General features: G+C 39.9%; 1 protein-coding gene across 2 annotated transcripts in view; it reads right to left on the bottom strand.

The window, feature by feature from the left end:
* Positions 1-25,037, bottom strand: part of FHIP1A (FHF complex subunit HOOK interacting protein 1A) — a 179,375-nt gene extending 154,338 nt beyond the window's left edge. Inside the window, exon 1 of one of the 2 annotated variants that reach the window (XM_063458510.1) lies at positions 24,697-25,037. The gene's annotated coding sequence lies outside the window, so the exon portion shown is untranslated. The remainder of the gene's footprint in view (positions 1-24,696) is intronic. The other variant, XM_063458511.1, reaches the window with a different exon arrangement.
* Positions 25,038-26,224: the final 1,187 nt, after the last annotated feature.

Below are 26,224 nucleotides of genomic sequence, written 5' to 3'. Positions count from 1 at the left end.
GGCATTAGAACACTTTGTTTATACAGCCCTAGCCACACCTCCTTGCATGTGACCTACACAGCCTTCCTAAATACTTCCTACAAAGAAACATCTAATGTTTGTACTTTTTTTATTGCACATTCTATTTAATTTAGAATTTGTTGTCCCCTGCTCTGTTCAAAGGCTACTAGAACCTACAAAACCTGTGTGTGATTAAAGTTCAATTTACAGAACAGGAGATACAAACTTCTAAAGTAAATTAACATCTGATTGAAAATGAAGCCATTTTTTAATGCAGGTTTTTTAAATCCCATTTTAAATCAAACTGTACATTTTCTTAGAAACTCCTCCTCCCTACTATTAACTGACCATGTTTACTAAATCATGATGTGCTGTTCCTAACATATCTGTTAATCACAGAAGGACAGAATTAAAATATCCTTCCAACATCCACCACTATGTAAAACAGCCATCATTAAATTGAATTAGTACGTTTGTTATCATTCATTTCAGATAGTTCTGCACATACATCATACATACATACATCATACATACATCATACATCATACATATCTCACTGAAATAAACAAAAATCCTTGCTCATTATGCTTTACCAAGTATTGGCAAACAAAATATTTACTAGCCAAGGCACAGTCTTGTTTAAAAGGTTGTTTAAGATCAAATTAATTTTAACTTCTCAGTCCCATCACTTGGAGGCGAGCCAAACACAAACATGTTTGGGGATTGAGGTTTGGAGGCAAGAGAAAAGAAAGCCATATTTAATTTAAAAAAAATAAAATGAAATCCCACAGTAATACATTTTGAATAATTCAGGAGGTGTCCCCTGCTCCTCACCCACAAAAGTACATGAAGTAAGTTTAATTTAATTACTGACAATGTATGCATATAAGCATCATATTTGACAACTGTATATGTATAGTTTGAAGGGTCATTTGCAAAGTTCTCACACTCTATGATTAATAGTACAACTGCGGGACCTGTTATACAGTGCGCATTACTTCCATTAATTCCTGCAAGACATTTCCTATGTGAGAGGCTGTTAGGGGGCAGATGGGAAGTGATCCCTCACACTTGCTGTCCAGCTTCACACACAGACGCTGGGACAGCACTGAGTTTCACACCCTTTAGAACTGTTCCTGCTGCTCTGCTATCCAGCATAGAAGGCTGACTGGGCAACATAGAACACAAGGGTCCTAAGGTGCTAAGGGTCCTGGTGCTTATCTCTCTCCACCAGGGCATTTATTTTTTTTTTTTATTTTTTTTTCAATTCTTTATTTGCTGTGCATGCATTAACAACAGGCTTGCAGAGCCACAACAGCAACTGCAGGCTTTTTCATAGTATTTTACAGTGTGGCAGGTACAACAGCACAATTTTTTATGAACAAGAAAGTAATTGACTTTTAAACAGCTGTATGGTGGTTTAAACATGCTTAACTAGACAGGTATATGGACGATTTCTTTGTGTGAAGTTTGTGTGGAATATATGGCAAAACATTCCTGCGGAGTACATACATTCATACACGTGTCAGGATTACAATTGATTTAAGTCTTGCTTTAGTGAAGAATCAAAATGAGCTCGGCAGGTAGGAGAGGTTAGAGAAGACACACAGTGGGAAACAGTACACTTGCGGACATCATGACATTGGTTATTAACGTTGTGTGTCACATACGTCAGCTAGTGGAACTATGCTGTAATTTTACATGCGATATATATATACATTGCTAACTGGGGTAGTCAATACGGTTTAAGGAGACACATATGGACAACTGTAATAGCTCTGCAAGGGGTGACATGGTGGCAGTGCAAGTAGTAGTACAGTACGATTATTAAGCATGCAAACAGGGTCTGTGTCGCCACAACAGCGGTCACCAGCCGATAGTTTAACACAGTTTTCCGATGTCATTGCCTAGAGAACAAATGCACATTTATCAATATAAGGAACTTGCTTAGATTAAAGAGTTAAGATAGAACCCTGAGTACTAGCAGTGACGACAGGTTGTAAGGACAAAGTGGCTTCACGCTAGGAATTATTGTGAGCATTCCCTTAATTAAGTAGCCCTTTTAAATTGTATTATGTTTGCCGTGTACAAAATGTTATAGGCAGGCTCGAGGTGCTCTCGCTCAACGAGCGGGGTTCTTGTTAAACAGGCATAATTTTATAATATGTAATATAGGCAGGCAAGGTCGTTTAAAGCAGTATAACATCAACTTAAAGTGTATAATTACGCTGTAAACAGGCTGGGTCCATCCGTCGGACTGGTAATAACGTGAGAGATACAGGCTTGTTTAACCTTACCAATGCTTGTTTGCACTGCAAAATATTAGGTGCAAGTTTCGTCTGAGGCAACAGCATTATAGGTAAAATAGAAAAAAAAAAAAAAAAAAAATTAAAATAAACACTTTAAGCATAAATGTAAACTACGTGGTGTCAACAAGGTGAGAGCAATGTCTTAGGTGTAATTCTATTCAGTCAGCCGATGCCGGCTCTATGTGCTGTGCTTGCAAGCCGGGGTCGGAGGCAGGGTTGATGAGAACAAAAACATAACAATAGTTGGGTCTAGGGTCGGGGAGGCGTCCCACGGGTGCAGTACTGTTCAGTCCAAGTGTCACTGTTCCTTGTGTGCCAGCCCCGTATAAGGCTCCGGGGTGGTGAGTGCGTTGAAGATGGCAGTCAGTGGTCGAGAGTGCTGGATTGAGCCGTTAGACGTCGACCTCCATATGCGTGCTGGTTGTAGGGACCGGCAGTCCATGCGGTCACCCTTCTCCGTTCAGGTGGTGATGGTAGCGTAAGAGTCCGGGGTTAGGCCTTGTGGGACAAATGGGACAGTCCTGGCTGGGTCCCATCGATGTTGCGGGGAGGATTGGTTCTGCTGGATCAGTGGTGTGAGGGAGTCCAAAGTTAGGCCTAAGGAGTGCAGGAGTGGCGTCGCGTCACTTAAGTCACGTATGCGGTGTATTTCAGGACCCTGTTGGACCGCAAGGGTGTGAGATGGCCGCCAGCGGTAGCCGAGGCCTTTTTTGCGGAGGATGGCGGTGAGTGGTTGGAGGGGCCGTCTCCAAGCTAGGGTATTGCTGGAGAGGTCTGCGTAGAAATGTATATCTTTGCCCTCATGTTGTGGAGGCGCCTTACCCCGCAGGGCGTCCAATATCGCCATCTTGTCGGAGCTATTCTGGAATGCTATTATGGTGTCTCTAGTCGATCCAGTGGGCGCCTTTGGTGACTTGGGGACCCGGAAAATACGCTCTGGGCGGATGCGTTCTGCCTGTGCTGGTGGCATTATCTTTGCGAGTAGGCTTTTGACGGTTTGCGGCAGGTCCGCATCTGTGGCGTTCTCTGGGAGCCCCCTGAGTTTCAGGTTATTACGCCGCCTGGTATCTTCGTTCTCGGCCATGCGGTGGTCGTGAGAGCGTAGCCGCAGCTGCAGCTCCTGCACGGTGCGTTGGAGGTCCCTTATGTCCTCAGCGTGCGTTTCGGTTCGGTTCTCTATGGTGGTTAGGCGGTTCGTCACCCCCTTTAGGTCTCCCCTCAGCGCAGTGATCTCCTTGTGGAAGTCCTTGTGGTGATCGGCAAGCATTTGCTGAAGGATCGCCACTGTCACTGGCATGGAGTCTTGTGGGGGGTTGGTCGGTGGCGAGGGACGTCTGGCAGTGTGAGTCGGTAAGTATTCCTCACCTGAGAGGTCATCGGAAAAATCCGAACAGCCTCCGTGGAGTGTCGCCATGTTGGCTTCGGTTGTGCCTCGGGCCTGCCGCCACATGTCTCCTATGGTGAGACCCGGGTTGATTTTCCCCGGATTTTTTTTCCCGGTTTTGCGCCCCATGGTGTTGGGGTGTGTGTCGAGGGCTTTTGCCGTGGTTTGGTAGCAGGATGGCTGATTGTTTGCCCGTTTTCCTCGCTTGGGCCTCGGAACTCTCGATCAGTGCGACCGCTCGCCTCGGTTGCTAAGCCCCGCCCCCCTCCACCAGGGCATTTACGTTCCCAAAATGTATATTACAAGTGCTAAAAAAAAAAAGCCCCCCATACAGTACATGTGCCTTTTGGCTGATGCCTACTCTGCCCAATAGGAAGTGTGGCCCGGCACTATATTTAATAAATGTTGAGAGGTCCTTCTGCTTTTAAGTTCCTTTGGACATACAGCAATGTATCTTATTACTGAAACTTAAGGTTCATTATTTAAATGTCCAAATAGTTGGTGCCATTATGAAGTCTTCTGCATTGTGAAAATCAATGTATTAATACAAATACAGGTTAACATGAACGATTGACATTTCAGCTCCTCCTGGGCCTTTCTCACTATATATATATATATAATTAATTAATTATAGCCTTATCGGAGCAAGCACCCTTTTTGTTTTTCGTAAAATGATTCACCCAAAAAGGATAAAACTGGCAATTGCACTAAAATATTTATTTTCTATTGTGGTTCTAGGCACTGCCATTCAAATTTGAGAACATCTGTCACGCGATGACTGGTTTGGTAAGCACTCACTTTGGCTGTTGCAAAACATTTTAGTTTTGCAGGGATCACATGAACTTCAAATAAGAGCTGCTTTTTAAACTTTTAGTTAAAGGGACACTATTGTAACCAAAACAACTTTAGCTTAATGAAGCAGTTTTGGTGTATAGATCATACCCCTGCATTCTCACTGCTCAATTCTCTGCCATTTAGGAGTTAAATCACTTTGTTTATGAACCCTACTCACACTTCCCTGCATGTGACTTGCACAGCCTTCCTAAAAACGTCCTGTAAAGAGTCATCTAAAGTTTATCCTTTCTACATTGCAAGTTCCATTTAATTAAGATTTTCTTATCCCCTGTTATGTTAATAGCTTACTAGACTGTGCAAGAGCCTCCTGTGTGTAATTAAAGTTCAATTTACAGAGAAAGAGATACAATTGTTTAAGGTAAATCACATCTGATTGAAAGTGAAACCAGTTCATGCAGGCTGTGTCAGTCAGAGCCAGGGGAAGTGTGACAAAGGCTGCATAAACAGAAACAAAGTGATTTAACTCCCAAATTGCAGAGAATTGAGCAGTGAAACTTGAGAAGCACAATCTATACACTAAAACTGCTTCGTTAAGCTAAAGTTGTTTAGGTGACTATAGTGTTCCTTTAAATGAATTAAAAATAAAGGATCTGATCAGTGTCAGAGTGCTCCTTCAAGTTAACGAGGATAGTCACAGTAACAGTCAGATATTTCACTTTAAAAAAATATGAAGTTTAAGGTGTGGTAGAAAGTGATGACATTTTAATAATATATGCTACAGGTGCTGTCAATCTTTAACAAAATCATATTGAGATAGGTATTAGGCAACTTATTTTGCAGTTTCAGCATGTAAAAATGTCCTTTTTATTTTCTTAAGGCATACATGTAGCCTGTAGAGTTTTAATAAAGTTCAGTTCTTTATTAAAAGATGAATCATTGCAGCAGTCAGTGATCACAGTCTGTACAGTTAAAGGACCACTATAGGCACCCAGACCACTTCAGCTTAATGAAGTGGTCTGGGTGCCAGATCCAGCTAGGGTTAACCCGTTTTTTTTATAAACATAGCAGTTTCAGAGAAACTGCTATGTTTATAAATGGGTTAATCCAGCCTCCAAATCCTCTAGTGGCTGTCTCACTGACAGCCGCTAGAGGTGCTTGCGTGATTCTCACTGTGAAAATCACAGTGAGAGCACGCAAGCGTCCATAGGAAAGCATTGATAATGCTTTCCTATGAGACCGGCTGAATGCGCGCGCAGCTCTTGCCGCGCGTGCGCATTCAGCTGCATGGGAGGAGAGGAGGAGGAGAGCTCCCCGCCCGGCGCTGGAGAAAGGTAAGTTTTAACCCCTTTCCTCTCCCCAGAGCCCGGCGGGAGGGGGTCCCTGAGGGTGGGGGCACCCTCGGGGCACTATAGTGCCAGGAAAATGAGTATGTTTTCCTGGCACTATAGTGGTCCTTTAAAGAACATTTTTTTTATGGATTATATAAATACTTTATTTTATAGCCATGAGTAAGCACTGTTCAACTAGGAAACACATTGATGTCTCTGATCCCTAGTTTTTCAATATAACCCCCTAGTAGTTTCCTAGGAAAGCAATGTCAGCTGTGATACAATTATCAGGTTAAATACTGAGTGATTGAGCCAGGTTGGTGTTTCTATTTACTGTGCCATTCTGTATTGTCACACACCACAAAGTCAAATACATGAGTAGGACATACCGGTATATGTTATACTAACTTTACAAGGATCATAGCTGCAATTGGGTGGCATATGATCATAGATGAATCTTGCTTTTTTTATTACACAGAACGTCTACTAGAGTATTATTATATAAAACAATTTTGTTCTTTTTTTTGTGTTAAATTGGAACAACCCTATGGCTCTATTTAATCTTGCTAATCTGGATCGTATTCATTTCTCAATATTGAAGACAGTCAATATATAATTATATATATTTAAAAATGGATTTTCTCATCCCTTCTGGGTGTTATTCCCCCCCCCCCCCCCCCCCATTCTCGAGTCCTCTACCAGAGGCCTGGGTGTCTGAGGGTTCTGTGCAGTATTTTAGCTATTCCTAGAGCCGTACTCTTCTGGACAGCGATCTCAGATGCCCCACTGGGAATCTGTTGAAGCCACTCCCCCAACTTTTGAGTCACAGCCCTGAGTTCTCATATCACAACTGGGTCTACTACTTGTCTGTCTGGATCTTGAAGTCCCACAGGATCTTAGCCCTGTCATTCTTAAAGGGAAACTCCAGTGCCAGAAAAACTATCCGTTTTTCTGGCACTGGAGGGTCCCTCTCCCTCCCACCCACCAATCCCCGGTTACTGAAGGGGTGAAAACCCCTTCAGTCACTTACCTGGGACAGCGGCGATGTCCCTCGCCGCTGTCTCCGCCTCCGCAACGCTCCTCCTAGTGATTACGTCGGCCGGTGGGCGAGACTAATCTCGCTCACCGGCCGAGGAGACCTAATGCGCATGCGCGGAAATGCCGCGCATGCGCATTACGTCTCCCCATAGGAAAGCATTGAAAAATCATTTCAATGCTTTCCTATGGGTTTTTGGGCGACGCTGGAGGTCCTCACACAGCGTGGGGACGTCCAGCGACGCTCTAGCACAGGAAACCTGTACTAGAACCCAGGAAGTGACCTCTAGTGGCTGTCTAATAGACAGCCACTAGAGGTGGAGTTAACCCTGCAATGTAAATATTGCAGTTTATGAAAAACTGCAATAATTACACTTGCAGGGTTAAGGGTAGTGGGAGTTGGCACCCAGACCACTCCAATGAGCAGAAGTGGTCTGGGTGCCTGGAGTGTCCCTTTAACTACCCTTTGTGGCAACTCCCATCTGTACTAAGGAGGTCCAATCCGTATTTTGTGCAGATGTTTCGGGACACAATTCCAGTAACTTGGTGTCTTGCCATGTATGCTGTTCCTGCTAACATCTTCCATCCGGCTACTAGGTGCTGGGCTGGCTCAGAGTCTGCACCTTGGGTCTTGCCTGGTGTGGGAGATTCAGGCTTCTATTGATCTGGTGCTGAGTCTCTGTTCCTGTGCTGTCTTTCAGCCCTGCCTTTTCCAACCACTGGTAGGATTTTGTCATGTGAGCCACACCCACTATCTGCTGGTGGCATACCCCATGGAGAGGTTTGTCTTGCTATGGAACCTCCTATTTTTCTGTATCCTCTATCTGTTGTTGTCTCAGGCATTCCCTTAGCAGTTCATCTTCGGGAGACATCTTTTTGATGTACTTTTTAATGCTATGTGTTTCATCCAGAACTGTGGCCTTAACACTCATCAGGCCCTGACCTCTTTCCTTACGGCTGGTGTACAGTCTCAGGGTGCTGGATTTCAGGTGCAATCCTCCATTCATAATGAGTAGTTTCTGGGTCTTGACATCCATGGTGACCAGTTCTTCTCTTAGACAGGTTATTATTCCAGCTGGTAGATGACCAGTAGGGCATATGTGTTGATGGCTTGGATCTTGTTCTTGCCATTGAACTGGGACTTCAGGACCAGTCTGACTCTTTAGAGGTACTTTAGAGGTGATGTTGCTATCCTCCTTGCCTCTTTCTCATGGTTTTTTTCTATGGCCTTCTGGAACTTCAACTCCTTCTGTCCTGATCATCTTCCCTCTGTTTGCTATCATCCGCCCGCACTTCTCTAGCCTAACGACATTCCAATATTCTTGCTGTATATCCTAGTAGGTGGATCAGTGAGTCAATGTCTCGCTCATTCTTGGCATATAGCTTGATGCTGTCCATGTAGAGAAGGTGGCTGATGTTAGCTCCACTCTTGAATCTGTATCTGTATCCACTCCTCTTGATTATCTGGTTAAGGGGGTTGAGGCCTATGCAGAACAGCATTGGAGATTGGAGTGCATCACCTTGGTATATGCCACATTTGATGTTCACTTGTGTTATTGTCCTGGAATTGGCTTCTAGAGGGGTTTTCTACTTGCCCATTGAGTTCTTGATGAAGGCTCCTATTGTCTTGTTGACCTAATATAGGGCCAAGCATTCCAGTATCCATGTGTGCGGCATTGTGTCAAAGGCATTCTTGTAGTCAATCCACAGATTGGTCTATTTGGTCTTAGAATCCCTTGTCACTGCTTGGTCAACCAGTAGCTTGTGTTTTGATCCTCTGGTGGGGTTTCCAATCCCCTTCTAGGTATTGCTCATATATTGACTCACATGCCCTTGGATCTTGGAGGCTACAATGCTTGACAGGAGTTTCCATGTTGTGAGGAAGCAGGTTATTGGTTGGTAGCTGGGTGGTGTTGTTCCCTTGTCAGGGTCTTTCATGACCAGTATTGTTCTGCCCTCTGTTAGTCAGTCAGGGTGGGAGCCTGTTGCTAGTAGCTGGTTCATTTGTGTTGCTAGGCATTCCTTTAGGGTTGTTAACTTCTTTATTCAGTAGGTGTGGATCATGTCAGGTCCTGGGGCTTACCAACTCTTCATGTGTGCTAATTTTGCACCCAGGTGTCAATGACCCTAGCAACAACCCTGGTTCAATGCATAAGTCAAGTCCAGGGCTAATTAATTCTGAAAAGTACTACTTCTGCTAGAGGCATGTGCATTAAGGTGACTTTTTCTACTGTGTTCTTGTTTTTGTGAACACATTTTCATGCCTTTTTGTTTCAATTCTTAACAGCCAGCAAAAGTGTATTTAATGCAAACAAGAGAGAAGGCTGAAAATTCTAACTGGCACTGAAAAAGATCTATCATACAACTGGGACTCAAAGTGAATAGCAAAGCAATGCTGGACTTCTTTGACATTAAAAAAATAAAAAATGAAGTGCACAGATACATCTTCTTTCACTATAACCCCAATTCTCACTGGTGCAGTAAACGGAGCCGAATGATTTATAAAAAGAAACCTGTTTGGAAGACAAGTGAACAAAGGAAACAGGAGGAAAGGCATTCTAGATTAGAAACCTATAAAAACTGACATTCATTGGTAGGTTAACCCTCCTCCTTTTTTCACTTCTATTTTTTTTTCTTCAGGGATCAAGTTGAGTGTGAATAGATTTAAAGTTCAGTTTGGTATTGCATTTACATGGCATTTGGGAGTCATAAATAACTGATTTTAGAGTGCATACATCTGCTTGCAAATATCACCCTTGGTCCCTGAGAACATTTGCATACTCTCTGAAATTCTCTGCGTGCAAATGATACTGGATGGAATTTTAATTTCTTGCTGAGTAAAAAAAAATTCAGGAGCCTCTGCAAATATAAATTACAGTTTGAGCATGTTTAACTCTCCAAATCTAAACAGCAATAAATAATTCAGCCTGTGTTAGCACAAACAGAAAAGGTGAATGAAAATGATATTTTAACACTATAATAAACACACAAAAAAAATTACATAAATAACAAGCAATCAAATCATGCACAACAGGATCCTTACTATTTATAGAAGCTAGGAAACTCTATTAGCGGAGTAATAATATGTTAAAAAATGGAGATGATATCAATTCCCTCCAGAGCTACCATTTAAACTATTGTTAATCATGCTTCTGACATTAATTTATGATGTTTGTGCAGGGCCTTTTAACCTGATTGTAAAATGGTTTAATCCCTTAGTGACCAGACCACTTTTCAATTTTCCTACCGTAAAGGACCAGGGCGTTTTTTACATTTCTGCGGTGTTTGTGTTTAGCTGTATTTTCCTCTTACTCATTTACGTACCCACACATATTACATACCGTTTTTCTTACCATTAAATGGTCTTTCTAAAGATACCATTATTTTCATCATATCATATAATTTATTATAAATAAAATTATAAAATATGATGAATTTATTTTTTTAAAACACACTTTTTCGAACTTTGACCCCCAAAATCTGTTACGCATCTACAACCGCCAAAAAACACCCATGCTAAATAGTTTCTAAATTTTGTTCTGAGTTTAGAAATACCCAATGTTAACATGTTCTTAGCTTTTTTTGGAAAGTTATAGGGCAATAAATACAAGTAGCACTTTGCTATTTCCAAACCATTTTTGTAACACTAATATCTGTCCCTGAATAACCCTTCACATGTATATATTTTTTTAAAAGAAGACAACCTAAGGTATTAAACTTGGACTATTTTGACTCTTTTCATGCAACCATTTTACCACCAATCTATGCCAAAATTGAAAATAAAAATAAAAAAAGGGTTACTAAAAAAGAACACAATAGGTGTTCAGCAACATATCCTGAGTACAGTGATACCCCCCAAGTATAGGTGTGTCAGGTTCTCTGGGGGCTAAAATACCTTATTTGGAGGGTGCGCATTCCAGTTTTCCAACTTGGAATTTTCTCAACTGGTCATCATGCACCCATGTCCTACTTGGGACATTTTTGAAGCCGACCAATGTAATTTACCCCCATCAAACCATATGTTTTTGAAAAGTAGACACCCCACGGTATTTCAAATTGTGGTATTTTAACACTTTCCATGCACTAATTCTACCACCAGTCTTTGTCAACCTTTTGGGTAGTAATTTTTTAATATTATTTTTCACATACATTGTACTTTAGGCATGGATTTTCAGCTCCTGTTATGTATTACTGCCAAAGAACAACCCAATATGTGTTCAGCAACATCTCCAGAGTACAACAGTGCCCCCAATGTACAGGTTTTATGGGTTTTTGCAAACTTACAGGGGTCAAATGTATGGGTATTTAAAATGGGGTATGTCCAGTCTTTCGTAGTAGCCACTTAGTCACAAACGCTGGCCAAAGTTAGCGTTTTTATTTTTTTTTGCATTTTTTTTACACAAAAACTGCACTTTTACTGGTGATTTCATCATCGTGATAAGTTTTACTGATTTATAACACTCATATTTGTGTTCAACGAAGTCTCCCAAGTATAACAATAACCCCAATGTACAAGTTTTATGGTGTTTTGGAAAGTTACAGGGTCAATATAGGGCTTGCCCAATTCAGTTTGCCAGATTGGTTTGCTGTGTCTGTGTTGACCATATGGTAGCCCAGGAATGTGAAATAACCCCATCATAGCATACCATTTTCAAATGTAGACAACCGAGGGTATTTATAATGGGGTATGTCCAGTGTTTTGTAGTAGCCGCTTAGTTACAAATGCTGGCCAAAGTTAGCGTTTTTATTCTGTTTTTTTCTTTCAATAGATATATATATATATATATACCCACACACAGACAGACACTTTTATTTACTATATATGTATAATCATTTAACATTATGCCCACATACAGTAAATACAGCTAAAGGGGTACTATAGTCACCAGAACAACTACAGCTTACTGTAGAGAAAATGCAGTGTTTACATTAAAGCCCAGGAACACCTCTAGTGGCCACCCCTCAGACAGCTGAAATTTCCCCATAGAGATGCACTGAATCAATGCATCTCTATGAGGAGATGCTGACTGGCCAGGGTGGCATTTGACTCTGCCCTGGCCCGTCTCCTTGGATGAGCTCACCAGAATTGACAATCTCAGCTAATCCTATGCTTTCCTATGCAAAAGCATTGTGATTTACTGAGATCATCAATTATGTTTGTCAGCCAAGGAGGGTGTGGGTGGAGTCTGCACTGGCAGACCTGCGTGGCACTGAAAATAAGCTGAGTTTTTACTATATTGGAGAGGGGGTCAGGGGAGCTGAATGCTGTTTTTAAGACCATAGGGTCAGGAATACACATTTGTGTTCCTGACCCTATAGTGTTCCTTTAACTCATATATTTCTTAAATGAAATTATTCAAAACTGCTATAGAAATATGTATCACTCGCTGAAATAATAATGTCATGCGGACAGTAAAACCGAGTCCATTTACTCCTTCCGACTCCCTGATTGGAGGAAAGATGTGACCCATTAAAACTTATTTAACTGCTTGGAATCACGGTGAGTTCACATTTTCATCACACTTGAAGTCATAAACCATTAACAATTGGCCTCTGGCAGAGAAATTACTTTCACTATAGGCTGGTAATCATTCCTAGAGTATACATGAGGGCGAGTGAGGCTTTATGGTCTAAATTTTATCCTGCAAAATACATGAAAGTAAAAATGTTTATAATCAGTTTAGGGAATGAAGTTGTTATTGATAGTGTGTATTTCTGCATTTGGGGATTGAGGTTGTTGATATATATACTACAATCAGCTATACCTGAATAATATTTTAATACAGACTTGGGTAATTAACGAAGCACCAATGTGACTCCAGATGACAATATACAGTGATAGTTCTCAAATTCACCCAAAATTTGCCACTTTGGCATGTTCATGTCAAGTTTTGAGGTCAATTCTGAATATGGGAAGTAAATGCTGAGCAAATTAACCATGGTTAAAAACACAAGCACATAAATGTCTGACACATGCAAAATGGTGAAAATGAAAAGTAAATTTCAAATTTAAGGCAAAAGTAGATGAGCTGCAAATATACCTGACTTTGAGAATGCTTACAATTTGAGTATTTTTTAACTTTAGTGCATAGCCCTGTGAGTGCTTTAGCTCTGTTTTTCCATTGCAAAAAAAAAGTCTCACCAACATCTATGTAGCCAGTGATAAGTGAAGAGGATACAAAGTTACCTCCAAAGTTTTTAAAAGCAAGTACTGCAGAAATATCAGACATTAAATTACAGATGTTTAAAAAAACAATCCTTCACACACTCCATTCTGACCGCTATTGAGCTACATAGTTACATAGCTGAAAAGAGACTTGCGTCCATCAAGTTTAGCCTTCCTCACATACGTAGCTCTATCAAAGTTCACACCCAGGGAGTGTTGTTTCGTTGTTAAACTACTCGAACATGGTTTATCACTGAATGAAAGGAAGGTGCAAGGGGACTCCAGGCAATAATAACCAAATTACAAAGATTAAATGGTTAATTGAATATATGGTTCCTTGAAGTACAGATCGCGAGTCACGACTAGGGTACATGGAGCTAGGGTTACATAAGCAATGTGATATTACCTCAAAATGGTACATAATTGAAGAGTAAGACTGCAGGAACACGATCTGGACGATCTGGATGGGGACCAGATACCTCCTTCAAGTAAGGGATATTAATGGGAATTATTATCTGGTCAGTGTACCCAAGGCTAAATTCTCAAAACCATGCATTACTTTGCTACAGCCATTCACATGGATTCAAAGGAGTCCATCTACCTCTGTGGCTGAGAAAGTTTTAATCAACAAAATGTTATTTTTAAAACAAGCCAGAAATCAGTAGAGTGTTCTAAGCTAAAGCTTTCATGCAGTGTTGCATATTCTACGCATGGCAAAATGGTGTAAAAGGAAAGACAGAATTTGTAATAGTTGACAGAAGAAACCATAGTGAACTGACTTTAGATGCAGAGGGTTAATGTGATAAGAGAAGTGACAGAATTATAATAAGTTGATCACATCCGATTTAGAGGTATCTGCTGTAGCAGTTGGTGATATCATTAGACTTGTTTCATTGCTCTGCCGGCATTGCTGGTTTTTGAATGTCTGTGTCCAATTCTCATGGATCATATATCTTTCAGATTTTCCAGCTGATAGTTCAGACTCCAATACAAATCCTGTACTATAACAGCAGCTAGGGCATTTTGGGATTAAACATGCTTTTCAGATTAAGGCCTTGATTTAATATTGTTGGATAAGCTTTTCAAATGCTTTCATGTTTTTATATGAACTTTTAAAATTATAATTTTGTAATATTTAAATTTTATATATATATGTATATATATATATATATATATATATATATATACACATACAGTGAGGGAAAAAAAGTATTAAATCCCCTGCTGATTTTCAACGTTTGTCCACTGGCAAAGAAACGATCAGTCTATAATTTCAATGTTAGGTGTATTTTAACAGTGAGTGATAGAATAACAAAAAAAAATCCAGAAAACGGCTAGTCAAAAAAGTTATAAATTGATTTGCATGTCAATGAGTGACATAAGTATTTGATCCCCTATCAATCAGCAAGATTTCTGGCTCCCAGCTGTCTTTTATATAGGTAACGAGCTGAGATTAGGAGCACTCTCTTTAAGGGAGTGCTCCTAATCTCAGCTCGTTACCTGTATAAAAGACACCTGTCCACAGAAGCAATCAGATTTCAAACTCTCCACCATGGCCAAGACCAAAGAGCTGTCCAAGGATGTCAGGAACAAGATTGTAGACCTACACAAGGCTGGGATGGGCTACAAGACCATCGCCAGGCAGCTGGGTGAGAAGGGGACAACAGTTGGTGCGATTATTCGCAAATGGAAGAAACACAAAATAACTGTCAGTCTCCCTCAGTCTGGTGCTCCATGCAAGATCTCACCTTGTGGAGTTTCAATGATCATGAGAATGTTGAGGAATCAGCCCAGAACTACATGGGAGGATCTTGTTAATGATCTCAAGGCAGCTGGGACCATAGTCACCTAGAAAACAACTGGTAACACACTACGCCGTGAAGGACTGAAATCTTGCAGCGCCTCCAAGGTCCCCCTGCTCAAGAAATCACATGTACAGGCCTGTCTGAAGTTTGCCAATGAGCATCTGAATGATTCAGAGGAAAACTAGGGGAAAGTGTTGTGGTCGGATGAGACCAAAATCGAGCTCTTTGGTAACAACTCAACGCACTGTGTTTGGAGAAGGAAAAATGCTGCCTATGACCCCAAGAACACCATCCCCACCATCAAACATAAACGTGGAAACATTATGCTTTGGGGGTGTTTTTCTGCTAAGGGGACAGGACAACTGCACCACATCAAATGGACGATGGACGGGGCCATGTACCATCAAATCTGGGGTGAGAACCTCCTTCCCTCAGCCAGGACATTGCAATTGGGTCATGGTTGGGTATTCCAGCATGACAATGACCCAAAACACACAGCCAAGGCAACAAAGGAGTGGCTCAAGAAGAAGCACATCTTCATGGCCTTTAGACTCCAGACCTTAATCCCATAGAAAATCTGTGGAGGGAGCTGAAGGTTCGAGTTGCCAAACATCAGTTTTGAAACTTTAATGACTTGGAAAGGATCTGCAAAGAGGAGTGGGACAGAATCCATCCTGAGATGTGTGCAAACCTGGTGGCCAACTACAAGAAATGTCTGACCTCTGTAATTGCCAACAAGGGTTTTGCCACTAAGTACAAAGTCAAAGGGGTCGAATACTTATTTCACCCATTAACATGCAATCAATTTAGAACTTTTTTTTTCTGGATTTTGTTTGTTATTTTGTCTCTCCCTGTTAAAATACACCTACCATTAAAGGATCACTGTAGGATCAGGAACACAAACATTTATTCCTGACCCTATAGTGTTAAAACCACCAACTAGCCCCCCTCAGCCCCTCATGCCTCCATAAATATAGAAATCTTACTGTATTCGAGCCTGAAACTGTAACCCTGCATGCTGTTTGCCTGAAAAAAAAACAAGCAGTCTGCTGACATCATCAGAAGTGGTCGCCTGATCCAATCACAGTGCTTCCCCATAGGATTGGCTGAGACTGGCAAAGAGGCAGATCAGGGGCAGAGCCAGCATGATTCAAACACAGCCCTGACCAATCAGCATCTCCTCATAGAGATGAATTGAATCAATGAATCTCTATGAGGAAAGTTCAGTGTCTGCATGCAGAGGGAGGAGATACTGAATGTTTGGATGCATTTTAGGCAGCCATGATCCAGGAAGGATCTCTAACAGCTGTCTGAGGAGTGGCCAGTGAAGTTCTCACTAGGCTGTAATGTAAACACTGCATTTTCTCTGAAAAGACAGTGTTTACAGCAAAAAGCCTGAAGGTAATGATTCTACTCACCAGAACAAATTCAATAAGCTGTGGTTGTTCTGGTGACTATAGTGCCCCTTTAAGATTATAGACTGATCATTTCTTTGTCAGTGGGCAAACGTTCAAAATCAGCAGGGGACCAAATACTTTTTTCCCTCACTGTATATGATGTATTTTTGTATATATGGTGTATGTTTTCATGTTTTAATATGTTGAAAAAGTCATTTGGAAAGCTTATCCAACAATAATAGAGTAACAAGTGTGAAATATCATTAAATTCTTTCATTTCATGATATATCAAATGTTTCACATGTAAAGCTTTCTTGATACCTAGCTGCCATAGCTTTCTTACTGGAAACAATTAATTTTATTTTAGCTTTGCAGTCCATTAATGGACAAGGAAAAGTGAGCTGGTGCAGGAACAGTGTCTCACATACCATACTCTGCAAACCCTTACAACATGCTCACTGTTCAATGTTTTATTCTTATGTGCATATATCTCATTAGTCACACCAGTATTTTATACTGCATCCCGACCAGCACATACATTGCAAGCATCCCGACCAGCACATACATTGCAAGCATCATGACCAGCACATACATTGCAAGCATCACGACCAGCACATACATTGCAAGAATCCCGACCAGCACATACATTGCAAGCATCATGACCAGCACATACATTGCAAGCATCCCGACCAGCACATACATTGCAAGCATCCCGACCAGCACATACATTGCAAGCATCATGACCAGCACATACATTGCAAGCATCACGACCAGCACATACATTGCAAGAATCCCGACCAGCACATACATTGCAAGCATCCCGACCAGCACATACATTGCAAGCATCCGGACCAGTACATACATTGCAAGCATCCCGACCAGCACATACATTGCAAGCATCCCGACCAGCACATACATTGCAAGCATCATGACCAGCACATACATTGCAAGCATCACGACCAGCACATACATTGCAAGCATCCCGACCAGCACATACATTGCAAGCATCACGACCAGCACATACATTGCAAGCATCACGACCAGCACATACATTGCAAGCATCCCGACCAGCACATACATTGAAAGCATCATGACCAGCACATACATTGCAAGCATCACGACCAGCACATACATTGCAAGCATCCCGACCAGCACATACATTGCAATCATCATGACCAGCACATACATTGCAAGCATCCCGACCAGCACATACATTGCAAGCATCCCGACCAGCACATACATTGCAAGCATCCCGACCAGCACATACATTGCAAGCATCATGACCAGCACATACATTGCAAGCATCCCGACCAGCACATACATTGCAAGCATCATGACCAGCACATACATTGCAAGCATCACGACCAGCACATACATTGCAAGAATCCCGACCAGCACATACATTGCAAGCATCCCGACCAGCACATACATTGCAAGCATCCGGACCAGTACATACATTGCAAGCATCCCGACCAGCACATACATTGCAAGCATCCCGACCAGCACATACATTGCAAGAATACCGACCAGTACATACATTCCAAAAATGAAGGGGTGGGGGGTGGCCAGAAAGAAGTGGGAATCTCTGACCAGGACACCTGCTTCCAAAGCTGACCTCCTAACCTTGCAAGGCTGGCAGAAATTGTACAGAGAGCTAAGGAATCAGTCTTAAATAGTAAGAAGCGCCTGTAGAAGTGGCTGTACAAGAACCCCATAATGGTCTTGTACAGTCATGAATATGTTTAAATGGCACTAGAGTTTGTTTAATTGGCACTCGAGTATGTTTAATTGGTTTGCATTTTAGGGATATTAGGGATATTCCCTGGTGTCTGAAAACCAAGAAAACCGGGAATAAACCCAGAGTAGCCAGACACTGGTCCCAACTGGCAGGTCTACATGTGCTTAAATGCTCATTTTAACAAACGCTTCCTATTTATGCCCAGTCCTATGATAAGAGAATGATACATCCAATATTAACCTAATATAAGATAAAACCACACACTTAGGTAGCATAGCTACTCTTGGTAATATTGCAGGGAAATATATTTTTGTATATGGAAAATCAATATACAGGAGTTTTGTATAGTAGGCATCCAAGATACCTTAGACGGTATTTAAAACATGTTACCCCTTTTGAGTGGGAGGTGAGAGATTTTCACAGACGTCCAACTCCCATTAAACTGTTGATATTCATGTTGCCAGGCACTGTGTTTAAGTCTGCATCACTGTTCGATGTCCCCTGGGCTTTGTCTGGTAACAAAGCTGTTAAAACAAGCTTGTCCAGTTTAGTATCAATCATCAATAATGTCCCAAACAATGCACACAGGGACAGGCTTCCATGTAATATATTGAAGAAGATACAATCTTTTATTTGAGAATGTGAGTTTAATAATTAAACTGCCAATTGCAGTAGTTTGCAAGACATTTGCAAAATGTATGCCCACATTTTTGAGTTAGAAAAATCTAGCAACCTACTTCTGTTTCCATTTACTAATTTTTGGCTGAATGTATCCCTGTTACACTGTTTAGTAAGTAAACCCACTAATAGCTGCAGGGATATTACCCATGATATATATATATATATATATATATATATATATATATATATATATATATATATATATATATATTTTTTTTATATTTATTTATGTTTATTTTTTTAATGATCCAAAATCAAGTCCGTCTTGAACTCTACTCTGTTCTACGAACTATTGATCTATTTTTTTTTTCAGTACCATGGACATATTTAGAAAGCAGGTTTATCCTTTGCTGAGTCATTCTGTTCCTACAGCAGCCTGACATTACAAAACCAGTATGTGCTAAGAGCGGCCGTGCTCTTCAATGGACGTCTCGTGACGTACTACATTCCTATTGCCATTGCTGTAGTTGATATAACACTACGTTCATGCATCCAAATTTTTGATGAAGTCACAATTCCATTGCAATTCCACAAAATAATTGTAACCAGTTTCTCTATACACTAAGTGCATGCAGGGAGTTTTGTGTGGTTACCATGTCCTTGACTATATATTGCAAGATACAGAAAATATACAGAAAAAATAAGCAATAAATAATCAAGCAGTTGTTGAGAAGATTATCAATTTTATTATTATTATTACAATTTTCAATTAGACACAAGGAAACACAGATTTAAAAAAAAAAGTTTGACAGAAGCTTTTAGAACAGTTTAAGCCTAAACTCAATTCAAGAGCCCTTTTCCATTAATATCCCTGTAAGTGTCTTGTTGGTTCCTTTATCAAGTCCCCATGGGGGACTATATTTAAAAAGAAGAAAAACTACCACAACAAGAGGACATAGTCTTAAATTAGAGGGACAAAGGTTTAAAAATAATATCAGGAAGTATTACTTTACTGAGAGGGTAGTGGATGCATGGAATAGCCTCCCAGCTGAAGTGGTAGAGGTTAACACAGCAAAGGAGTTTAAGCATGCGTGGGATAGGCATAAGGCTATCCTAACTATAAGATAAGGCCAAGGACTAATGAAAGTATTTAGAAAATTGGGCAGACTAGATGGGCCGAATGGTTCTTATCTGCCGTCACATTCTATGTTTCTATGTTTCTATGAATAACTCTGCAATGTTTGCCCGAGTAGAGCATAGGTCTTTTTCAAGCCTTGCAGATCAGAAATATAAAATGGTCATCTACTACAAATGGCAAACGCCTGGTGATAGCATATCTATGTATATTTATTTTACATTGCTGCACATGAAAATTCATACAAGTTACTAAATGGTAAATGGAAAATCAGGTTACTGCAATATGGATTTTTTTTTTTTAGCATTTCTCAATTTTAGAAAAACCTGTGCTTATTCCTAAATATAAGTACTAAAATGGTACGTATTTTAAAAAGAAAACAAACAAACCAACCAACCATTGTAGCAGGTTTTAATAATGGATTTTATCCCACAGGTGAGAAGTCTGCTACACCCCCTTAATTAAATATGCCACTTGTTGCTCATCTGTGTTTTAATTGCTGCAGCTTCCAACAGATAGAATTATACATTTCATTAAAGGGCATTACTAGTCTAACATTTCAAGTTATTCAGCTTTTTGACGGGTTCTTTAAAAAAAAAAAAAAAAAGAAGAAGACAAATGACAGAAGTAATAACATTGTCTTGTGATCACTTGCAATGTGTGAGTCACTCAATACAAGCACCATTTCTGAGACACGCGTCTATAAACTCAAAGCTCCACTAAATGTCGTGATCAGTCAGAGTGCAAACAGCAACACTCATTCTGTAGCCATTGTCTTTCCCTATGACTTACTACATCCGACTCGAGCATTTATTTATAGTCATTTGTTATAAAATGACCATCAACTTGCAAGACAATTATTTTGTAGCTATAATTCACACTGTAAGCAATCCGCTATATATCTGATTAGCAACAAAAAAACTATTATCACAATGTCCCAGCAAATGTTAGAATGAATGCTAGATGTTATGAACGCACGAGAAGGCATATTTCTCTGGGGTATCGGACCAGAGGAGATGTGGTCAGTGACTTGGCTATAACGGAAGCTTTTAAAGTAATTTCACAACAACCTACTGATTTACTGAATTAATGCAAAGCAATATAACATTATTTTATTATATAAACTCATATTTAAATACATTTTTTTCTAGTTTAAAGACATGTCACTGTGGGTTTTTACTATTTCCTCAGCTCTGTATCCATTCACACACACCTAAGGTTCGGGCCTCCTACATGAGAGGACATTCAGATGAAAATGATGGAAGTTGGAGTCTGAGCCAAAATCTATAAAAAAGACTAAGACTGTACCTCCTAAATAGTGACATTGAGAGGTATTAAAAAAGGAATGACTGACTATAAACTACTTCTGTACTGCTACAATTTGAAAGATGTAGATTAATAGGTCATGGATGCAGGGCGCAAAATTCTACTCTCCACTTGATAATGGCAAGTGATGCCCTGGCCGGTACTTATTCACCCCTGGACCCTCCAGACTTGCAATGACGAGTCACTTAAGGCTTGGCTAGTAGTGTAGGATTTAAAAATGTAGGCCCTAAATAAGGCAGCAACAAAGCACTCTAAATATGAACATGTACATTATGTAATATGTATTGTAGTTAAGGAGGGAAAAAATAAATAAAAGCTAAGTGAAAATCTATACATAGGTATATGCAGTAGCACACAGTTTCAGTATGAGCAATTTATCTTGAATATCCTGATTAAAAGTCTCTTTGAAGTTTCAATTACAATAGGAATCGCTGTGCCTTTCACAGAGATGAAGGACAAACACCTATTCTTCTACAGAAGCAATGGGTAATTATGTGGAGTACCATCACAAATGATACTTTAGAAAATGACATAGGACATTGCTCACGAGGCATAAGAGCTGCTGCAACGATTACATGTCAAGGCAGTCAGAGTTTGCCATAACATTACAAAATATTTTAAGAACAAACATCCACACTGCTCTTTGTATGCATTATAAGGTAGCGATTGTGTATTGTTCAATGGTATAGTCCTGGCTACAGACAGGACATTATAAAGGAGCCTCTAAGGAAGAGGGGCCAAACTTCATTAAAGTATGCAATAGCTAGGTAAAGCTTAACCTGCTTCTGCGATGTCTCTGATCAAACAGGTTGGGCTACAGTGCTTTTTGTAAACCTCTGCAGTACTAAGCAGTATTGTTCAGAGACATTGTGATAGATAATGTCCTTCCTCCATTCACATGTACAGGTATTAATAGTGCAGGAACTAATTTTGCTGGAGGACAAATTTAACAAGTAAAAGAAAAATACCAAGCTCAAACATCTAGCAGATACTATAGAGTGTAGCAAAACGTACAGTGTTATTCACTAAGAATTATACAGAATTCAAAGTAAATTTCAAATTGAAAGCCAAAGTAACCAAACTGAATGCACAGCTGACTGGGAGACTTTATCCAGTTCAGCTGTTTTGACCTTACGTTTGAAATTCACTTTGAATGCCCTGCAGTCGCCAAGTAAATATCCCTCTAACTCACCACTTTGAGATAAGGGACTGATTTGGTAAATAGCGTTTATTGACAGGACAGGTGTTTTAGACCCTAGCTCAGGGGTAGGCAACCTTCGGCACTCCAGATGTTGTGGAATACATCCCCCATAATGCTCTTATAACCATAATGCTGGCAAATCATCATGGGAGGTGTAGTCCAAAATATCTGGAGTGCCAAAGGTTGCCTATGCCTGCCCTTCCTATACCACTGTGCAAACCATTTTCATCATCATCATCATCATCCTCTAAATTCATTTTTCAAAGTAATCCTCATTGAGTAATTTTTGTACAGTAGACAATCTACTAGCAGCAGTACACAACATTTGGTACTTTGGATGTTGTAAATGACATCTCCCCTGATGCTTTGCCAGCATCATGGTTGTAGGAACATTATGGGAGATGTAGTCCAAAACATTTGGAGTGCCGAAGGTTGCCTACCCCTGTTCAATAAGTGCACAGTGCTGTAGCAGCATGAACACCTAACTGAATATTTACACTTTTACTGTATCTACAGTAAGGAAACCGATACCTGCATGAATCTTAGTATGAGGTAGGCCTAAGCACGTGGGAAAGTGTAGCTAAATTTAAAATACATGTGCAACTTGAGCCATACAAAATTAGCATGTATAGCTGCTATTTTATACATACATTACATTTTAGACTGCACCCAAATGGGTGTCTGGATTGAGCATGAGTAACAGATGGGATTAACAAGTCACATGGAAGTGTCTGAGAATTCTGGAATATGGTTGCATATAGAGAGTCTTCATACGTGTTCTTATATGGCCAGAGTTATAGGTAAAATGTCCTACGTTATTATGGTTATAGATGTATAGAACAGTGGCCAAAGGACCATGAGGTTTGTTGTCTGTCTGTTCTCTGACTTTTGAAGATATCTCCCTTCCTGAGTCCAGCTATTAACACATGCTTTTGCATATCCGTCATCCTGTAACATCCTTTGTTGTTTTATTATATATTAGTAATTGTAATTAGAATAAACCTAAAGAAAACGTAAGTCTGATGCGTATTGATATTTCTAACTGACACAGAAGAATTATAATATATATGTACATCATGGCGAGCCATGCAACAAAAAGAAGAAAGAAGAGAAATATATATTATAATAAGATGTGTTTTTCTACACTCCACCTTAGTGATGATTCCCTAAATGTACCGTTCAGTATTTGCAGAGAAAGATCCTGAAATTAAAATGTGGTGGAGGTGGCATAGTTACAGTCCCTGCTATCAATTGCATATGCAGTCCAAGCGCTCAGGATAATTTTAAGTGATTTCCTTTGAAATCACATGGAATAAGAATGGATATATGTCCTTTGGTGCTACCTAGGTCTCAAATCCTACTGGATCCACCATCCTATAGACTTGTTGATATATTTGAGATTGGAATTAGGATCCAGACACTAAATCATCATTATGTTTCTGTGCTGCATAGTTCCTGTTGCAAGACCACAAATTTCCAGAGGAAGGATAGACACAGGCAATGCCTCCTCTGACAATACACATAAACCATTACCATAAAATGTAAATTGGAAGCAAGACCGCATCTCACATTGTCCAACCAAAGCTCGGCTCTGTTTACATTAAAATTATCCATGGCAGCCTCTCTTGTCAGCAAAGACTAATCCTTCAGTAAATAATATCACTGTAGTATGAAATAAACAAACAGAGCATTTAAAACAAACACACAATGGAATAGTAAAACACTTATGTTTCATGAACTTAGTAAAGTACTAGACTGCGATCAAACAGCTATTTTTTTTAATAATTCAGCTTTTACGATAACTATTCGAAGAATGGATGACAATTGCAATTGTATCAACCAGATGTAACTTGATGACAAAATCCTCTGAAAAAATACCCTTACTTTTTAGACTTCAGAAACTTCTAAACAGATCCACGATAAATTTACAATTAAAAAATATACAACAATACATACATTTTAAAAAAAGAAATTAACGCAGTGAATGTCACCTATCATTTTCAGATAATTTTCTATTTTAATAAAATTTGTTCAGTGTGTATCAAAATGATAATTTATTAGACTGAACAACCGTTTGACTGATTAGAACATTCACCAATATTTGAATTTTCATTCATCATCTGCGTATAGATCAAATGATTTATCCATCACTAGAGAGTCCCAGAGGAGGAGCATGACTGCAGAGAGTATCACATTTCTTTATTACATGTCGTAGCAGAGGAAAAATAACCTTCTCTAGATAACAATGAACACCAAACATTATATAAGTCAACATATGCAATCCTTCCGGGAATATACTTGCGTACATTTGTATATGTTTACACAAGTTCACTTCATTGACAAAAATTTTTTTACATGTAGACGGCACAAAACAGTACAGAATGTAATAAATGACAGAAGACTGGTATAACCAGAAATAGTAACAATTGGAAAGAGATAACAAAATACCACTATACCTGTACACAGACCGGGATACATGAACGGTTTAGATTGCAATCCTTAAATATCCAAGCTGCTCTGCAGAAAGGTTTTCGAAGCACGGTATTTCTACAGACAGAGAGAATGGTAGCAAACAGGTCTCTTGGATTGCACAGAAAGGTAAGGCTGACAGGTAAGCCCTCCTGAGCACAGGAGAAAAATATATCTTACAGGTTAATCTTCGTAGACACCTTAGGATTGTCACTAGGGCAGCAGTCTAAGCTGCTAGCGTGCTTGTTCACCCATGGAAAACCTGAAACATACAACAGCAGATTGCTTGGGTGGGGATGAAAAACACAGGATTAGTAACTCAGGCTGAGAATTTGTTTCTGAATTAGGAACAGTGAAGGCCGGAGGGCAGGGGGGGGGGGGGGGGGGGGGAAGTGTATATACAGGGAGGAGTTGTTAGACCTGCAGATCCCTGACTGAGGTGTGTGTGCACCACGCCTCTTGTTTGCAATGTGAAGCTAATGTATACAGCCGGCCTTCAGCATAGCATACCTTCTATGCAAAGAAGTGGCCAGGTCTGTGAAAAATAAAGAAAGACAAGATTAGTGGCATGGTAAAATGTCAAATGTGATGCTAACCGCACAAGCAATGTACTGAACAAAAGATAAGCAACACTTAAACCATCAGATCTGGATGGTCTTATTTGATCCTTACCCTTGTTTTATGTTTGCAGTGAGACTGGGCCGGCTTCTTCTTTATATTATGTAACAGAAAGTGAAATTTAGCTTGTGCCGTTCATAATAGTACTACAGATATACAGGCTTCTCGCCATATTTTAATATTTTGTTGGCGGGTTTTTTTTTGTGAGAATTCACAAAACATAGTTTGTCACTATATCGTATGTGGTATTAAAACCATTTCTTCAAACGCATGTATATAAACACTGCTAATCTTTGTATGACACATTTTTGTGCCAAAGATTAGTAGTGTTTATATACATGTATTTGAAGAAACAGTTTTAATACCACATTAAATATAGTGATAAACTATGTTTTTAAAATATCACCCTCTCATGGAAAAGCAAACAAAATACAACAAAACACTAATTATTATTAAATGCCAAAATCAGTTTGGGGCATGGAAAGGTAAATAAAAAGGGGGGAAAATGTAGTGAAAGTTTAGATTAAAAAAGACAAATTGCCAGGAGGAACTGGTTTGACCAGACTTGTTTTGAAGATTATTTTATTATTATTTTTTTTGAAGGCTAATTAGTGGGCTAATGCCCAATAGTTTATTAACATATGAAACAATTGGTGTAAATTAATAAAGTTATTAGGGCAGCAGCAAAGTCTCTCTTTTTTTCCCAAGTCATGTGTCATTCTCTGTTAAATGTTCTCTCCCTATTTATCTGTTCTCTGTTTTGTTATCACTGAATCAAATATTGTGGCGTTCTACTAATGATGATCATACACATCATGATCAGTATATAGCCTAAACCAGTGGTTCCCAACCCAGTCATCAAGTACCCCCTACCAGTCCAGGATTTTGGGATTACCC

The sequence above is a fragment of the Pelobates fuscus genome, chromosome 6 (genome assembly GCF_036172605.1).
Source record: "Pelobates fuscus isolate aPelFus1 chromosome 6, aPelFus1.pri, whole genome shotgun sequence".
In the NCBI taxonomy this organism is placed as follows: Eukaryota; Metazoa; Chordata; class Amphibia; order Anura; family Pelobatidae; genus Pelobates; species Pelobates fuscus.
Note: the sequence above shows the minus strand (reverse complement) of the source record. Positions and strands in the feature narration are given on the sequence as shown.